At 45.4% G+C, this 14,403-nt stretch overlaps 1 protein-coding gene across 2 annotated transcripts in view; it reads left to right on the forward strand.

Annotated features, from left to right (window-relative positions):
- Positions 1 to 14,403, forward strand: part of Dnajb6 (DnaJ (Hsp40) homolog, subfamily B, member 6) — a 58,535-nt gene that overhangs the window by 699 nt on the left and 43,433 nt on the right. The window contains exon 2 of one of the 2 annotated variants that reach the window (XM_005414101.2): positions 6,674 to 6,830. The exons of the other annotated variant lie outside the window; for it this stretch is intronic. The gene's annotated coding sequence lies outside the window, so the exon portion shown is untranslated. The remainder of the gene's footprint in view (positions 1 to 6,673; positions 6,831 to 14,403) is intronic. 2 annotated transcript variants of the gene reach the window in all.

The following is a 14,403-nucleotide window of genomic DNA, read 5'->3' on the forward strand; positions in this document are numbered from 1 at the left end:
GCGGCGGCGGGCCGGGTACACGGCTGCTCGGCTTGTGGTTCCTTCTCCTCCCCTAGTGCTAGGGCTTGGACTCGGCCTCCCACACCCGGCGCCGGCGCTGCCACCGAGCTGCGACCCCCGCCCAGCGGCTGTGATTTTTAAGCAGCGGATTGAATTGTTTGAAAAGTTAAAAAAAAAAAAGTTAAAAAGGATAAGGAGCTTAGCTGACCCTCTGAACTTGACCGCTACTTGTTTTGGGGTTGAAACCAGTTTTTCTAATAACCTTCCATGTCAGTGTCTGAAAGGACTGCTGTGCATTTCCCCCAGTTCTGCTCCCTTCTCTCTGAGACCTTCGTTTGCGCCAGGCCGTGTTCGTCCACCACCGGCAGCCCTGAGCCGCCTGTGCGTCCCGCACCGTCTTGCGTTTGTGTGTCCTATAGTAAATTTTTTTGAATTACGCAGAGTATAAAACTTAGGGCTTAGTTGCCTTTGTTGTAGTTTGCCCATGTGGATGATTTAGCAGGAAGTAGAACAGATTTCAGGAGTTCGTTTTTGAAGTGGTTTTGGGGCACTGTGGAAGGAAAGGAAATTGGGGATTTCAGAGCACTGAGCTTACGAAGAATCTGATACGAGTTCAGCACTCTCTTCAAAACTTTTTTGGGGGACGGTACTTGGAATTGAACCCAAGGCCTCACACATGCTAGGCAAGCTCTTTACCACTTTATTATATCCGGAACCCTAAGACACCAGTGTTTCTAATTTTCTTCTCTATATCACAGATATAGATATGGGCAGTATTTCTCACTGCAGGTAGACAACTGGAGCTCTGGGTGGAGAGTTTTGTTTCATACTTGGGAAGACTAAATTATAAATGTGAGATCACTGTATACTCGGATTCCTGCAGCTAAGTGGCACACAGTAGCTTTCCTGTTTAAGGAGTCCCATTATTTAAAGTGGTAGTATCGTTTTTTCCTTGTGTTGACTTCTTTTTGGACAATTTGAAGCAAATACTCAATTGTACTCTTTAATCTTTGTTGAAAATCTTTAACCTAGCAAACTCAAAAACCATGTTTAGGGCACAGTGGTTCTTTTGTATTTTTCTACAGGTTTTTTTTTTTTGGAAACAGGGTCTTGCCATGCAGTCCAGGCTGGCCTTGAACTGACTGTGTAGCTGAGAGTGGCCTCCAACTCCCAGGGGTCCTTCTGCCTCAGTTTCCCGAGTGCTGGAATTAAAGTGTGTGCCACGACACCTGGCTCCAGTTTTTTTGTTTTGTTTTGTTTTTTGTTTTCTTGAGACAGCATCTCACTATGCAGTTCAGGCTGGCCTTGAGCTCACTTTGTAGCCCAGGCTGGCTTGGAACTCGCAGTGATCCTCCTGTCTCAGCCTCCTGTCTCAGCCTCCTGAGTGCTGAGATTACAGGTGTGCCCGTTCGCGCCGGGCCTCTGGCTCCAGGTTTTTTTTTTTTTTTCTCTTGTACCGTGAATCGAACTGAGGACCTTGCACTTGCCAGGCAGAGGCTGTGCCACTGAGGTAAATCCCCAGCCCCTGGCTCTAGTTTTAAAAAGGGTTTTTTAAAAATTTGTTTTTCTTGTTATATTATTACCCCTGCTGTCTGCTGGAGTATAATCAGCATGATAAGTGCAGGGAACTCCCATCTTACTGTTGGTCTGCTGGACCACCTTCTGCATTGGCTTATTGTTCACGCACTTTAAAATCATTTTTGATGCCTGTTGATGTAGAGCAAGTGAATATGATTAGCTTTCCTGCTTGGTTTTTTAACAGTATTCTTTTCTTTTTACATTGCTTTCCCAATTCGTTGATTGTGAGGGCCGTATTTAATTTCATCCAGGCCACCATCTAGTGGTGAAGGGCTTGTAGCAGAGGTTCATTAGTGAGTAGGATGGCACCCACTTGGCAAGACTGAACAAATGCTGTAGAATTTCTGATGGGTAGAATTTGAGAACATAACCTTAAGAAAAAGGTTAATGAGAAGAGAAGCAAAGTTGATGGAAAAGGAGACTCTGAAGTAGGATTGGAAAGAGCAGGAGAAAAGGAGTTACCAGATGTGTCAACTAGCAAAAAGTTTACTTATTTCTATACTGGGCATTGAACCCAGGGTCTTTGCCAGCCAGTTTTTAGTTGAGAAAGTCTTGCTAAGTGCCCATGCTGGGCTTGAACTTGAATCCTACTGCCCCAGCGTCCCCAAATGCTGGGGTGGGTTACAGGTCTGTGCCACAATGCCCAGCTCAGAGTTTTCTGAGGTGAGGAAATTGGAGTTCTGGAAAATAGTAAAAGCATTCACATTTCTTAGGGTTGCAGTACATATCAAAGGGGAGAAGGTTTCAGTTTGTTTATATTCCTCGTAGTTATTTCAGAAGCTATAATTTATTTGAATTGTTTTTTTCTGTTAAAATCCTTACCCCAAAATTTAGAGACTTTCTGGCTATTCTAAATGAAGTTGTCATTGCTTCTGGCTGTGAGACTGTTGAACTATTTGAAAATTAAAATACTCCAGGCATTTTAGGAATCTTAAGTGCAGTTGCAAAAATCAGTTGTTTTTGGAAGGGTGATTTTTTCACACAGCATGTGGTTTTTGTGCCCAGTAAAATTCATTCTTTTCCAAAGGCATGTCAACATTGCTTTTGTACTTATGTTGAGAACACACACACACTTTAGCTGGTATACAGTAATTCCTTAATCCCTTCTGTCATTTTAAGAGCATATTCCTTCATGGTGGGTTTCGTTTTGTTTTATTTTATTTTTTGTACTGGGAATCGAACTCAAGACCTTGCGCTTGCCAAGTGCCGCTGAGCTATCCCTAGAGCTTTTTCACTTGTTCTGGTAGAAATGTCTGAGGTGCCCAGAAAATACTGAGCAAGTGAATGAGCCTTCCTGATTTGTCAATATCCTGATTATCTTCTTTGATTAATACAGTCAGAATTTAAGAAAGTTGGGAAAAATACAGAGCATACAGTTTTAGTTCATTAGTACAAGAGGCTGAGTTCTTGTTCTGTGGGTCATTTTCCCCTTAGGAAAAGGAGTCAGGCCATTAAGTCTGTAACAGATGATGACTGCCATTTTAAAGTATGGCCTCTGACCTTGAGTAATACAAGAGATGACCTCCTGGGTTTTAGTATCTTAGGACATAGTAGATGAAATAAAAAGTGCTAGTAGAGCTGTGCGATAAGGAGTGATAGGTCATTTACACATTGGTTTAGGTTTTTTTTTTTTTTTTTTCCTGGTCTTTTTGAGACAGGGTCTCCCTGTGCAGTTCAGACCAGGTGTGAGCTCACTTTGTAGCCCAGGCTGGTCTCAAATTCACAACGATCCTCCTGCCTCAGCCTCCTGAGTGCTGGGATTACAGGCGTACGCCACCATGGCCGGCTTCATTTTTCATTTTAAACTTGTCTACTTTCATTTTATTGAGCAAATAGTACTGTACTGAATTGGCTTGCTGCTACAACATGAGTTGAGCTCCTTACTTAATACAAAAATACTTAAAGCCAGTGTCGTGGTTCATGCCTGTGTAATCCCAGCGTTTGGGAGGCTAGGGCAGGAGCACCAGAAGTTTGAGTCCCACCTGGGAAGTTCAGCCAGACTGTCCTAAAATAAAAGGGCTGGAAGACGGGCGTGGTGGCGCACACCTGTAATCCCAGCACTGGGGAGGCTGAGGCATGAGGATCGTTGCGAGTTTGAGACCAGCCTGGGCTACAAAGTGAATTCAAGGCAGCCTGAACCACATAGTGAGATCCTGTCTCAAAAGACCAAAAAAAAAAAAAAAAAGAAAGGGCTGGGCTTTAGCTCACTTCAAAGGCCCTGGGTTCAATCCCCAGTAAAACCCAACGCCCCCCCCCCATTACCCTGTTCTAGGCTAATAGAAGTTTTTTTTTTTTTAATGAAGATAGGGTTTGAATACAGCAGTTCACTCATGGAGCCTCATACATACTAGGCAAGTGCCATACCACTGAGCTATATGCCCAGCTCTGAGAAAAAGTATTTTAATTTTCTGTTTTTGAAATAAAGGTAGTAGAATGTCTTCAAGAACATGACTTCTTAAATCACATTATTTAAAACATTGTGGAGTGAGTGGTGCTTTATGGATGGATAATGACATCCATTTTCTGCCAATGTCCTTGTGGGTGCTTTCTTTCCAGTTCCCAGTTACCCAGTGTTATCAATTATTTATTTATTTATACATACATACATACATACATACTGGGAATCGAACTCATGACCTCAGGCTTACCAGGCAAGCGCTTAGGCTGCTGAGCTACATTCCCAGCCCAACATCCATTTTCTGGAATAGGAAACTTTTCCGCCTTAGATTCATTTTCAATATTGAGCCTCCTGTGTTGGAAGGAACAAAGCAGCCTATTTTTGGTAGTGGTCTGTGGAAAGACTTGTTTTTGCACCAGTAGTGGCTTTATGTCAGAGAGAGATGGTTTGAAAAGGCTTCATAAATGGGAAGGTCACTTCCTGTGCAGCGACATCTTAGTACATAGTGATTGATTTCTACTACAGAGTAGAAAAACCTACCATAGTCCCTGTGTTGTGGTCCTTGATTTATCTGATCTGTAAATACCAGGAAGGTTGATTGATGTATTGGTATGATCCTGTTGGGCACATATATTCTCTTAAGTTTTGCTAAGGACACTGGAAGGCTAGTGGTTTTTAGAAGTTTTCCTTATGATGGAATTAAAACTGTGCTGATCACTTTAGTCTCAAGCGTATAGTGGGTGAGTGCATGCCAGTAAAGCCTGGGTACTCTGGAAGCTAAGGTATAAGGATTGGAAGTTCAAGGCCAGCGTGGACAACTTAGTGAAAAGGGCTGGGGGAGGTGACGGGGAATGGAGAGTGCCTTATTAATTTGGTAACTCCATAATGTGTTCTTTTTTTGTTTGTTTTGTCTTTTTGAGACAGGGTCTCACTGTGCAGTTAAGGGTGGTCTTGAACTCACTTCGTAGCCCAGGCTGGCCTGGAACTCAAAACAGTCCTCCTGCCTCAGCCCCTCCAGTGCTGGGATTACAAGTGTGTTCCACCATGCCTGTCTCATAATGTGTTCTCGTTATATAGTTACTGTTATAATTTGTATGTTTATACATTTATATTTTTATTTATTGAGCATCCTGACAAAAAGAAACACATCAAAAAAAACACATTCTTTCTTGCATATTAATTGATGTCAAGTGTATATTTGATACAAGGAGCTGTATTCTTGAAGATACACGAGGTGGGTAGGTTGACCAGAGAAAGCCTAAAAGGAGTACAGTACAGTGGGCTTTTTTTTTGTACAGGGAATCTAACCCAGGGCTTTGCGCTTGACAGGCAGGTGCAGTACCACTGAGCTAAATCCTTGGCCCTAGTACAATGGGCTTTTGAGGTATGTGATTGATTGATTGGGGGCCTGTTTGGTTTGTTTTTGGATACCGGGGGGGATTGAACTCAGCACCTCACACTTGCCAGGCAGGCACTGTGCCACTGAGCTATATCCTCAGCCCCCTGTTTGGTTTTCATTTCATTTCCTTTCCTCTTTTTTTTTTTTTTTTCCCCAAGTACTGGAGGTTGAACTCTGTGCTGTTCCCTTGAGCTGCTGCGCCCCAGTTTATTTGTTCCTTGGTTCTTTCCTTCCTTCCTTCCTTTGTTCCTTTCTTTCTTCCATTTTTTCTGTTTTTAAGACATGGTCTCACTATGCAGTTAAGGCTGCCCTGCCTTGAACTCACTGTGTAGCCCAGGCTTGAGCTACCATGCCCAGCCTAGAGTGCGTTTTTTTTTTTTTTTTTTTTGTATTGGGAATCAGAGTCATGACCTCAGGCTTGCCAGGCAAGCACTTACGCAGCTGAGCTATATCCCTGGCCCTAGAGTGCATTTCTTTTCTTTTCTTTTTTTTTTTTTTTTTTTTTTTTTTTTTTTTTTTGGTCTTTTTGAGACAGGGTCTCACTTTGTAGCCCAGGCTGGTCTCGAACTCACAACGATCCTCCTGCCTCAGCCTCCAGAGTGCTGGGATTACAGGCGTGTGCCACCACACCCTGCTAGAGTGCATTTCTTGAGAGCTTGTTTCTTTTTTTTTTTTTTTTTTGGTTTTTCTCTGGTACCGGGAACCGAACTCATGACCTTGCGCTTGCCAGGCAGGCGCTTTTGCCGCTGAGCTAAATCCCCAGCCCCGAGAGCTTGTTTCTTGAGAGCTTGGAGATTCTGGCAGGGAATGCTGATCCTCTGCGCCTTTGTCCGCCCTTCTTGGGGAAGATCTTTCCCTTCTACCCAGGGAGTGCAGCTTCAGGAGAGCTGACAAGGAGCTGGAGGGAGGAAGGAGACACTGTTATGAGAGTGCTTGCCTAGTGGGTGCCAAACTTTTTTTTTGTGCCTTTTTTGAGACAGGGTCTCACTATGCAGTTCAGGCTGGCCTTGAACTCAGTGTGTAGCCTCGGCTGGTCTCGAACTTGCAACAATCCTCCTGCCTCAGCCTCCCAAGTGCTGGGATTACAGGTATGTGCCACCATGCCCTGCTAGGGTGCCAAATTTATAAATGCAGTTAATAGTAGCTTAGCATACTCATGGAGCACTACGGAAGATGTAGTTAATTTGGCTTTGGGTCTCAGGATTAATGTTCAGGCAGGTGAGGAAATATTTCTCTGTTGGAAGTGCAAGCAACTGTAGAGAAGGAGTGACATGTACCAGCAGCCTTTCTCCCTGCAGGAACACCCTGGGTGAAGAGTGTAGACCTGGTCCCAGTGCATGCAGGTCCATTTTCATATTTGTAAGACCTGGGAAAGAATTTGGAAGAGCAGGACTGGACCTGAGGGATTGGAAGTAGGAGATTGTAAATCTCCTACAATTTGTAGCCAATTATACGGTAAGGACTGAAGCTTCTTTCAACAGCAGTTTCTCTTTGGATAGACTAAAGCTTTCCATAGTAGGATTTGGCTGGCTGGCTGGCTGCTGGGCCTCCTCCTCCTCCTGCTTCCCAACTTCCTCCTCCTCCTCCTCTCTCTCTCTGTCTCTGTTTCTGTCTTTCTGTCTCTCTATCTGTCTCTGTTTCTGTCTGTCCCCCTCCCCCTTCTCTCTCCCCACCTCTCTCTCCCTCTCCTGGTTTTTGGAGACAAGTTCTTGCCTTGTAGTCCTGCCTGATCTTGAACTCACTATGTAGCCCAGGTTGGCCTCTAACTCCAGGCAGTCCTCCTGCGTCAGTCTTCCTCATCTCCCTTTTTGCAGGTTTTTCTTTCTTGGGAACTTATGCTTGTGGTCTGCTTGTTCCTTTTCTGTACTTAGTTCAGCATTTGAGTTGTAAGCCTGGTATCACGAAGAAGCACTGGCTAGCGGGTATGGTGTCTCACACCTGTAAGCCTGTAATCCTAGCACTCGGGAGGCTGAGGCGGGAGGCTAAGGCGGGAGGATCATTGTGAGTTTGAGGCCAGCCTTGGCTCAAAGTAAGTTCAAGGCCCGCCTGAAGTGCTTAGAAAGACCCTGTCTCAAAAAAAAAGAAGCACTGGCTGTATGCAGTGATACCTCCTAGAAGCATTGTCAGTTTATTGGGGTTTTTCAGCATTGGTGGGCATCCTTGTGTTAAAAGAGTAAATATTGGAAGACTTAGCCTGAAATGATCTCAGTAAACCTTTGTACAATTCGGTCAAAATTAACAAAGGCCAGCAGGGGTGGCCTGTTGGGTGGGAAAATGTACAAAGGATGTATATACATGCTGTAGTTCATGGGAAGTAAAACTATAGATTTTTTGGGGCGGGTGGGGGAGCTCTTTTTGAGACAGGGTTTCACTATCCAGGTCAGGTTAGCCTTGAACTCACTTTGTAGCCCAGGCTGGCTTTGAACTCCCAGTGATCCCAGCCTTCCAAGTGCTGGGATTATGAGCATGTGCTACCAGGCCCAGCTGTAGGTGAAAAATGTTGAACAGCTAGGCATGGTGGTGCATACCTATAATCTCAGCACTCTGGAAAGCTGAGGCAGGACTATTTGAGCCCAGCCTGGGCAGCTACTGAGATGTTGTCTCAATATAAAAGGCTGGGGGTGGATGGAAAAAAAAAAAAGGCATGGGATGTACTTCAGGTTTTTTTTTTTTTTTTTTTTTGGTGCTAGGAATCAAACTAAGGACCTTGCACTTGCCAGGCAAGTGCTTGTGCCACTGAGTTACATCCCCAACCCCCAACTGTGCAGCCTTCAGAAAGGAGACAACTCCATTTGTTGGTAGGAGTGTCTTCCCTAGAGTATTGGGGAGGGTGGAGCATGAGCACAGAGAGAGGTGGGAGCGCTGTGGAAGGCAGTGGGTCGTGTCTCACAGCGGTTCACCTGTTTCTGGTACTGCTTTTTGTTGTGTGACTTTGCTTGCTCCATCTAGCTTGAGGGAAGAGAACCTACAACAGAAGTTTCACCTGGGGACATCATTGCCTCAGAGGGGACTTCCAGCACTGTCTGCAGACGTTAATGGTTGTAACTGGAGAGGTCCACTGGCATCTCGTGTGTGGAGGCCAGGTGTCTGGTACACACAGGGTCTGTCACGGCTGCACACAACAGACCCTGACCCATGGGCCTACTCAGGGTGGCAAGGGAAAAGTAACTCCCAGTTTATCTTCTGCTTTGTCCAGTGTTGCCTTTGCTGAGGGACTTTGAGCTGCCCTTGCCTGCTCTCCCGATCTGGGTAAATCTCTATAGTCTGTAGAGTAGAGTCATAGGTTATAAGGGGATTGTCTCACCTTTTCTGTGCCACTCCCTCATCTCCATCTCTTTTTCTCCACCTCCTCTTCCTCTTTAATAAAATAGGCAGTTAAGATTCAAGGTCAGAATTTTTCTTGTCCAGCATTGTCTTCTTGCCCATGAGACTTGACATTTTTCATTTTGAGAGTAGAAAATGTGGCCTGTAAATGGTATTTTTGTAAGTTTGTTCTTGTAGTTCTTAAACCATTTAAGGGCGTCTGCAGTGTGAATTTGTTGTGCAGGCCTGGTAGTCTTCTTGCCAGCAGGGAAAAAATTTTATCTTTTCTGTGCTTGCTTGCATATGTGTTTGTGTGTGCATGCGTGTGGTGCTGGGGGTTGAACCCAGGGCCTCATGTGTGCTGGACAATTAATTTATAGTTGAACCGCACCTCCAGCCCCTCCAGTCTTGCTTTGTGCTGTTTTGTGCCCAGGGTGGTCTAGTCTTGTGGTCTCAGTAGCCTCCTCAAGGCCTGGACTATGCTGCCATTGTGCCTGACTATTCTCTTTTTTTGTTTCCCCACCCCTTGAGAAAGGGTCTCACTGTGTAGTTCAGGCCAGCCTTGAACTTGCCATGTATCTCAAGCTGGCCCTGGAGTCCTGGTGATCCTCCTGCCTCAGCCTTCCTCAGTGCAGGGATTACCGATGTGCACCACCACACCTGGCCCTTTTGGTTTTTTTTTGTTTTTGTTTTTCTCCGGTACCGGGAACTGAACTCAGGACCTTGCGCTTGTCAGGCAGGCACTTTGCCGCTGAGTAAATCCCCAGCCCCATCTGGCCCTTTTGTTTTTATTGGTGGTGCCTTGTGCATGCTAGACTGTACTGTACCATTCAAGTATACCTCCAGCCTTAGTAGTTTTTTTTTTTTCCCCTTTGTGGGCCTGGAGGTCAAATCCAGGGCACGCTACCACTGAACTATCCCTGTGGTTTTAATTTATTTTATTTTATTTTATTTTATTTTATTTTATTTTATTTTATTTTATTTTATTTTATTTTATTTTATTTTATTTTATTGTCTTTTTGAGACAGAGTCTCACTGTGCAGTTTAGGTTGGCCTTGAGCTCACTTTGTAGCCCAGGCTGGTCTTGAACTCACAACGATCCATGATCGTACTGCCTCAGCCTCCCCAAGTGCTGGGATTATGAGTGAGTGCAGGGATTACAGGCCACAGGCATGTGCCACCACACCCGGCTTTTGTTGTATTTTGAGACAGGCCCTCACTGCAGTTCAGGTTTGCCTTGAACTCACTATGTAGCCCAGGCTGGTCTTGAATTTATTGTGTAGCTCAGGTTGGCCTTGAAGTCATGGCAGTCCTCCTGCCTCAGCCTCCCTGAGTACTGGCATTACAGGTGTGAGCAACCATGCCTGCCTTAAAACTTTTTTTTTTTTTCCCCCGGTACCAGGAATTGAACTCACGACCTTGTGCTTGCCAGGCAGGGGCTGTGCTGCTGAGCTAAAGCCCCAGCCCCCTGCCTTAAATTAACATTTTTACATTGAGATAATTGCACGTTCATGTGAAGTTATAATAGAGATGTGACATGTACCCTTTACCCTACTTCTCCCAATGGTATTAAGCTTGGAGAGCAGGAGTATAGTAGTATCACAGGATAGTTTTTCTTTTTGGTTTTTCTCCGGTACCGGGAACCGAACTCACGACCTTGTGCTTGCCAGGCAGGCGCTTTTGCCGCTGAGCTAAATCCCCAGCCCCTAGTTTTTCTTTTTGAACCAGGAATAGAACTCAGGACCTTGCGCTTGCCAGGCAGGCACCTTTCAGCAGAGCTGTATCCCTGGGCCCCACAGCCAGGATATTGACTTGGTCACAGTTAAGATAACCCACCACCATGAGGAACACTCGTGCAGCCCTCTGTGGGTCTTTCTGCCTCAGCCTTCTGAGTAGCTGCACTTACAAGTATCTACCATCTCATGTGGCATGTTAGTTTTTTTTTTCTCTCTTTTGAGACCAGGTTTCACTATGCAGTTCAGTTCAGGCTGGCCTTGAACTCACTGTGTAGCCCAGGCTGGCCTTGAACCTCATCGAGCCTCCTGCATCAGACTCTCCAGTGCTGGGATTGCACATGTGCACCACCGCTAGTGCATGTTTTTTTTTTTTTGAGACAGGGTCTCTCTATGCAGTTCAGGCTGGCCTTGAGCTCAACTTGTAGCCCACGCTGGTCTCAAACTTGCAGTTTTGCATATATCCTCCTGCCTCAGCCTCCTGAGTGCTAGGAGTGTGCTACCACGCCCAACTTTTAGAATTTTTAAGGAAAGCCTCCAAGGGGGTGTTTCTGGGGAAATAAATGCTTCTATGGAGTTTTCCATATAAATGTGGAACTTTTTTTTTTTTTTTTTTTTTAAATTTTAGACAGGGTCTCTAGCTCAGGATGGCTTTGAACTCACAGCAGCCTTCTTGCCTCAGTTTCCTGAGTTTTGGGAGCATGTGCCACCACTCTCTGCTAAGTATGAAACCTTGATACTAATACCTGGACTTCACCCTTCTTGATTGAGACAGGTGCAGGGATGCTTGGGGGATGCATGTTGGGTAGAAAGACAATGATCTTCACAGCCACCTTTCCTTCTTTTTATTTCCTCTCCTGTCTTTTTGAGACGGCCTCCTGTGTACTCTAAGCTGGCCTTGGACTTACGATGTAGCCCAGGCTGGCCTTGAAATCACAGTGATCCTCCCGAGTGCTGGGATTACAGGCTTGCACCACCAGCCAGGTCTCAGCCACTTTGGCTGTCAGTCGTCATCCCCCCCACCCCGCCCCTCCCTGCCCTACCGGGGATCGAACTCAGGACCTTGTGCTTGCCAGGCAGGCGCTGTGCCGCTGAGCTAAATCCCCAGCCCCTGTCAGAGTTTTTTAAAATCAGCATGTTTGCAGGATATAATGCTCATATTTGTCCTGGGGCGTTTGTGTGCAACACATTTTAATTCTTTTTTTTTTTTTTTTTTGGTTCCCTTCTCCCTTTCCTCCAGGCTTTCTTTCCCCTCCCCATTTTCAAAAGTCCTATTTCCATTTTTCTTCCTTTTTTTTTTTTTTTCCGTACCAGGAATTGAACTCACGACCTTGCACTTGCTAGGCAGGCGCTGTGCTGCTGAGCTAAATCCCCAGCCCCATTTTTCCCTTTTTTTTGGTGCTGGGAATTGAACTCAGGACCTTTCGCTTGCCAGGCAGGCGCTGTGCCGTTGAGCTATATCCCTGGCCCCTCCATTTTTCCTTTCAACTTCATTTTTTTGTTCCTTTTAACTCTTTTTTTTTTTTAAAAAGTGTTCCTTTCCCTTGCTTCCCTCCCCACTCCCCCCTCACTGTCAGTCTGGAAATAACTCTTTCTGTTAATAGTGAACATTTAATTACAATATAACTTGGAGTATTAGCTAATTTTCTGTCTCTGTCTCTTTACCTTGTGGACTTTTTAGTGGTCAGCCAAGTGTTATCTACCTGCTCTTTGTTTTTTTTTTGTAGGCTAGGCTGGCCTTGAAATCTTTTTGAGACAGGGTCTTTTTGAGACAGGGTCTCGTTCTGCAGTTCAGGCTGACCTTGAGCTCACTTTGTAGCCCAGGCTGGTCTCAAACTCGCATGAGTCTTGAGTGCTAAGATTACAGGTATGTACTACTACACCAGGCCTATACATCATCTATTTGAATTTCTATTGTGTTTTATTGGCACTTGTTAGAAAGTGGAAAGGGAGTTTTGAGTTTTTTTTCCTGGTACCAGGAGTTGAACACATGACCTAGCGCTTGCCAGGCAGGTGCTGTGCTGCTGAGCTAAATCCCCAGCCCCAAGTTTTGAGGTTTAAAGTGTTGGAAAGAGATTGTATTTTGAGTTAAGACTCACAGCTTCTCCATTTATAGCACAAGCTTTGGTGCAACCTCAGTACACACCTACAGCTAGTAGCTCGCACACTGGTTGTGCTAGGAAGTGGGCCTCAGTCCCTTTCTTCCTAATAGGGTAATACTTTAACTGGAATTGTCACAAAGTCAGGCACAGTACAGTGGATTTTTTTGGGTGGTGCTAGGGGGTCAAACCTAGTGTGAGCCTGGTGCCTGTTAGGTGAGTGCTGTACCACTGAGCTACACCTCAGCCTGTAAAATTCTAGGTTTACAGGAGGTGGGACAGGTTTTCCTGTATACCCTTTGCTGAGCTTTCCTTAGTGGAACATCTTATATAAATATGGTAGTTGATCAAAAGGAAGAATTTTGTGTTGGGACAGTGCTGTGCACCGTATATTTTATCATATTCCACCTGTTTTCTAATAACTACATTTCCTGCCCCAGAAACCAATTCAGGAATCCAGATTGCATTTAGCTGTGACCTTTACTCTGAGTCATGTTGGAGGTGACAGACAAGCTAACTCTTGTTTTTCTTTGCCAGCCTGTGGTTATTGGTGATGTCTCTTGCTTGGTGAAATGTCCTGGGTTTGTCTTTTCTCTCCTCAAGGCCAGACCGATGACAGTGCACTGTTCTGATTTTCTTTCACCCTAGATGGGCCTGACATTGTCGCTTGTGGCTGGTTTTGTCCAGTCCATAGCCACAGGTTGTAATTGTTGCTGAGGAAATCTGCACACTAGTAACTGGGTGTGGTGGTGTCTACCTGTAATCCCAGCACTCTGGGAGGCAAAGGCAAGAGATCACAAGTTTGAACCCACTCTGCTCAACTTGGCGATTTAGCAGGACCCTGTCTTAATATAAAAAGTAAAAAGATGTTGGAGATGTGTAGCTCAGTGTGAAGGCTCTAGGTTCATCTTTAGTATCACCAAAAAAAAAGGCCTGCATATTTCTGAGCTTCCCGATAGTGAGAGGTGGGCCAGGTGAAATCAGGAGGTCCTGTAGTCCTTAGAGGGGGACACATGGTGATGCGGGAGACAGAAGAGTAGATGGCCTGGGGAGATTTTCTTTTCATGGGAGGGGGGCACCAGCAATGGAGCTCAGGACCTTGTGCTTGCCAGGCAGGTGCTTTGCTGCTGAGATATGTCCTGGGGACATTTTCAAGCTAGGACAGGTAGAACCTCAGCCTGCGTGCTCAGCGCAGAATTCACTAGAGAAAAACCGGGTTTGGAGAAGGGAGGGAGGATGGAGGCTTCAGGTTGGGTCATGTTCTATTTGGGATGCCTGTAGACACCCAAGCGCTGTGCTGTACGGTCATCTGTCTATTTGTGTCTGAAGCCTGAGGAGAGAACAAGGGGGGGCTTCCATGGGGACTAGGTATTTACAGGGCAGGGTGGCTGAAAGGGAACTGGAGCCCTTTGCGCTTTCCCAGGATCTTCTGGGACCAATGCAACAGCGAGCTGAGACTAAGGATTTTTAAAGTCAGACAGGGCAAACCCTTAAACATTTGGAGTTGTACCCTGGAGGCTTGTCATACTGACCCTGAAACAGAGTTTGTTTCAAGTGGTGGTAGGGAGTTATATGAGGCAGCAAAGTTTGGACTGGAAGATAGATCTCATTCTTGCATGTTTGTGTTCTTCAGTGAGTAGCATTTTAGCATCACCTAGCATCACCTGGTGGCAGGCACTGTTGGTTGGTGTTGCATAGCCATTGCCTTGTTAACCCTGTACCTGTCGGGGGGTGGGTGGTGCGTGATGAGGGGGGTGTGTATGCTCTGGAGGTTTGAGTAGCTGAGTCATCACAGCGTCCCTTACCTAGCAGATGTGGCCTCAAGTGTGAGCCTGTGTTCTTTTTTTTCTTTTTCTTTTTTTTTTTTTTGGTCTTTTTGAGACAGAGTCTCAC

The sequence above is a fragment of the Chinchilla lanigera genome, unplaced genomic scaffold (assembly GCF_000276665.1).
Source record: "Chinchilla lanigera isolate Chin_1 unplaced genomic scaffold, ChiLan1.0 scaffold00178, whole genome shotgun sequence".
NCBI classification, from domain to species: Eukaryota; Metazoa; Chordata; class Mammalia; order Rodentia; family Chinchillidae; genus Chinchilla; species Chinchilla lanigera.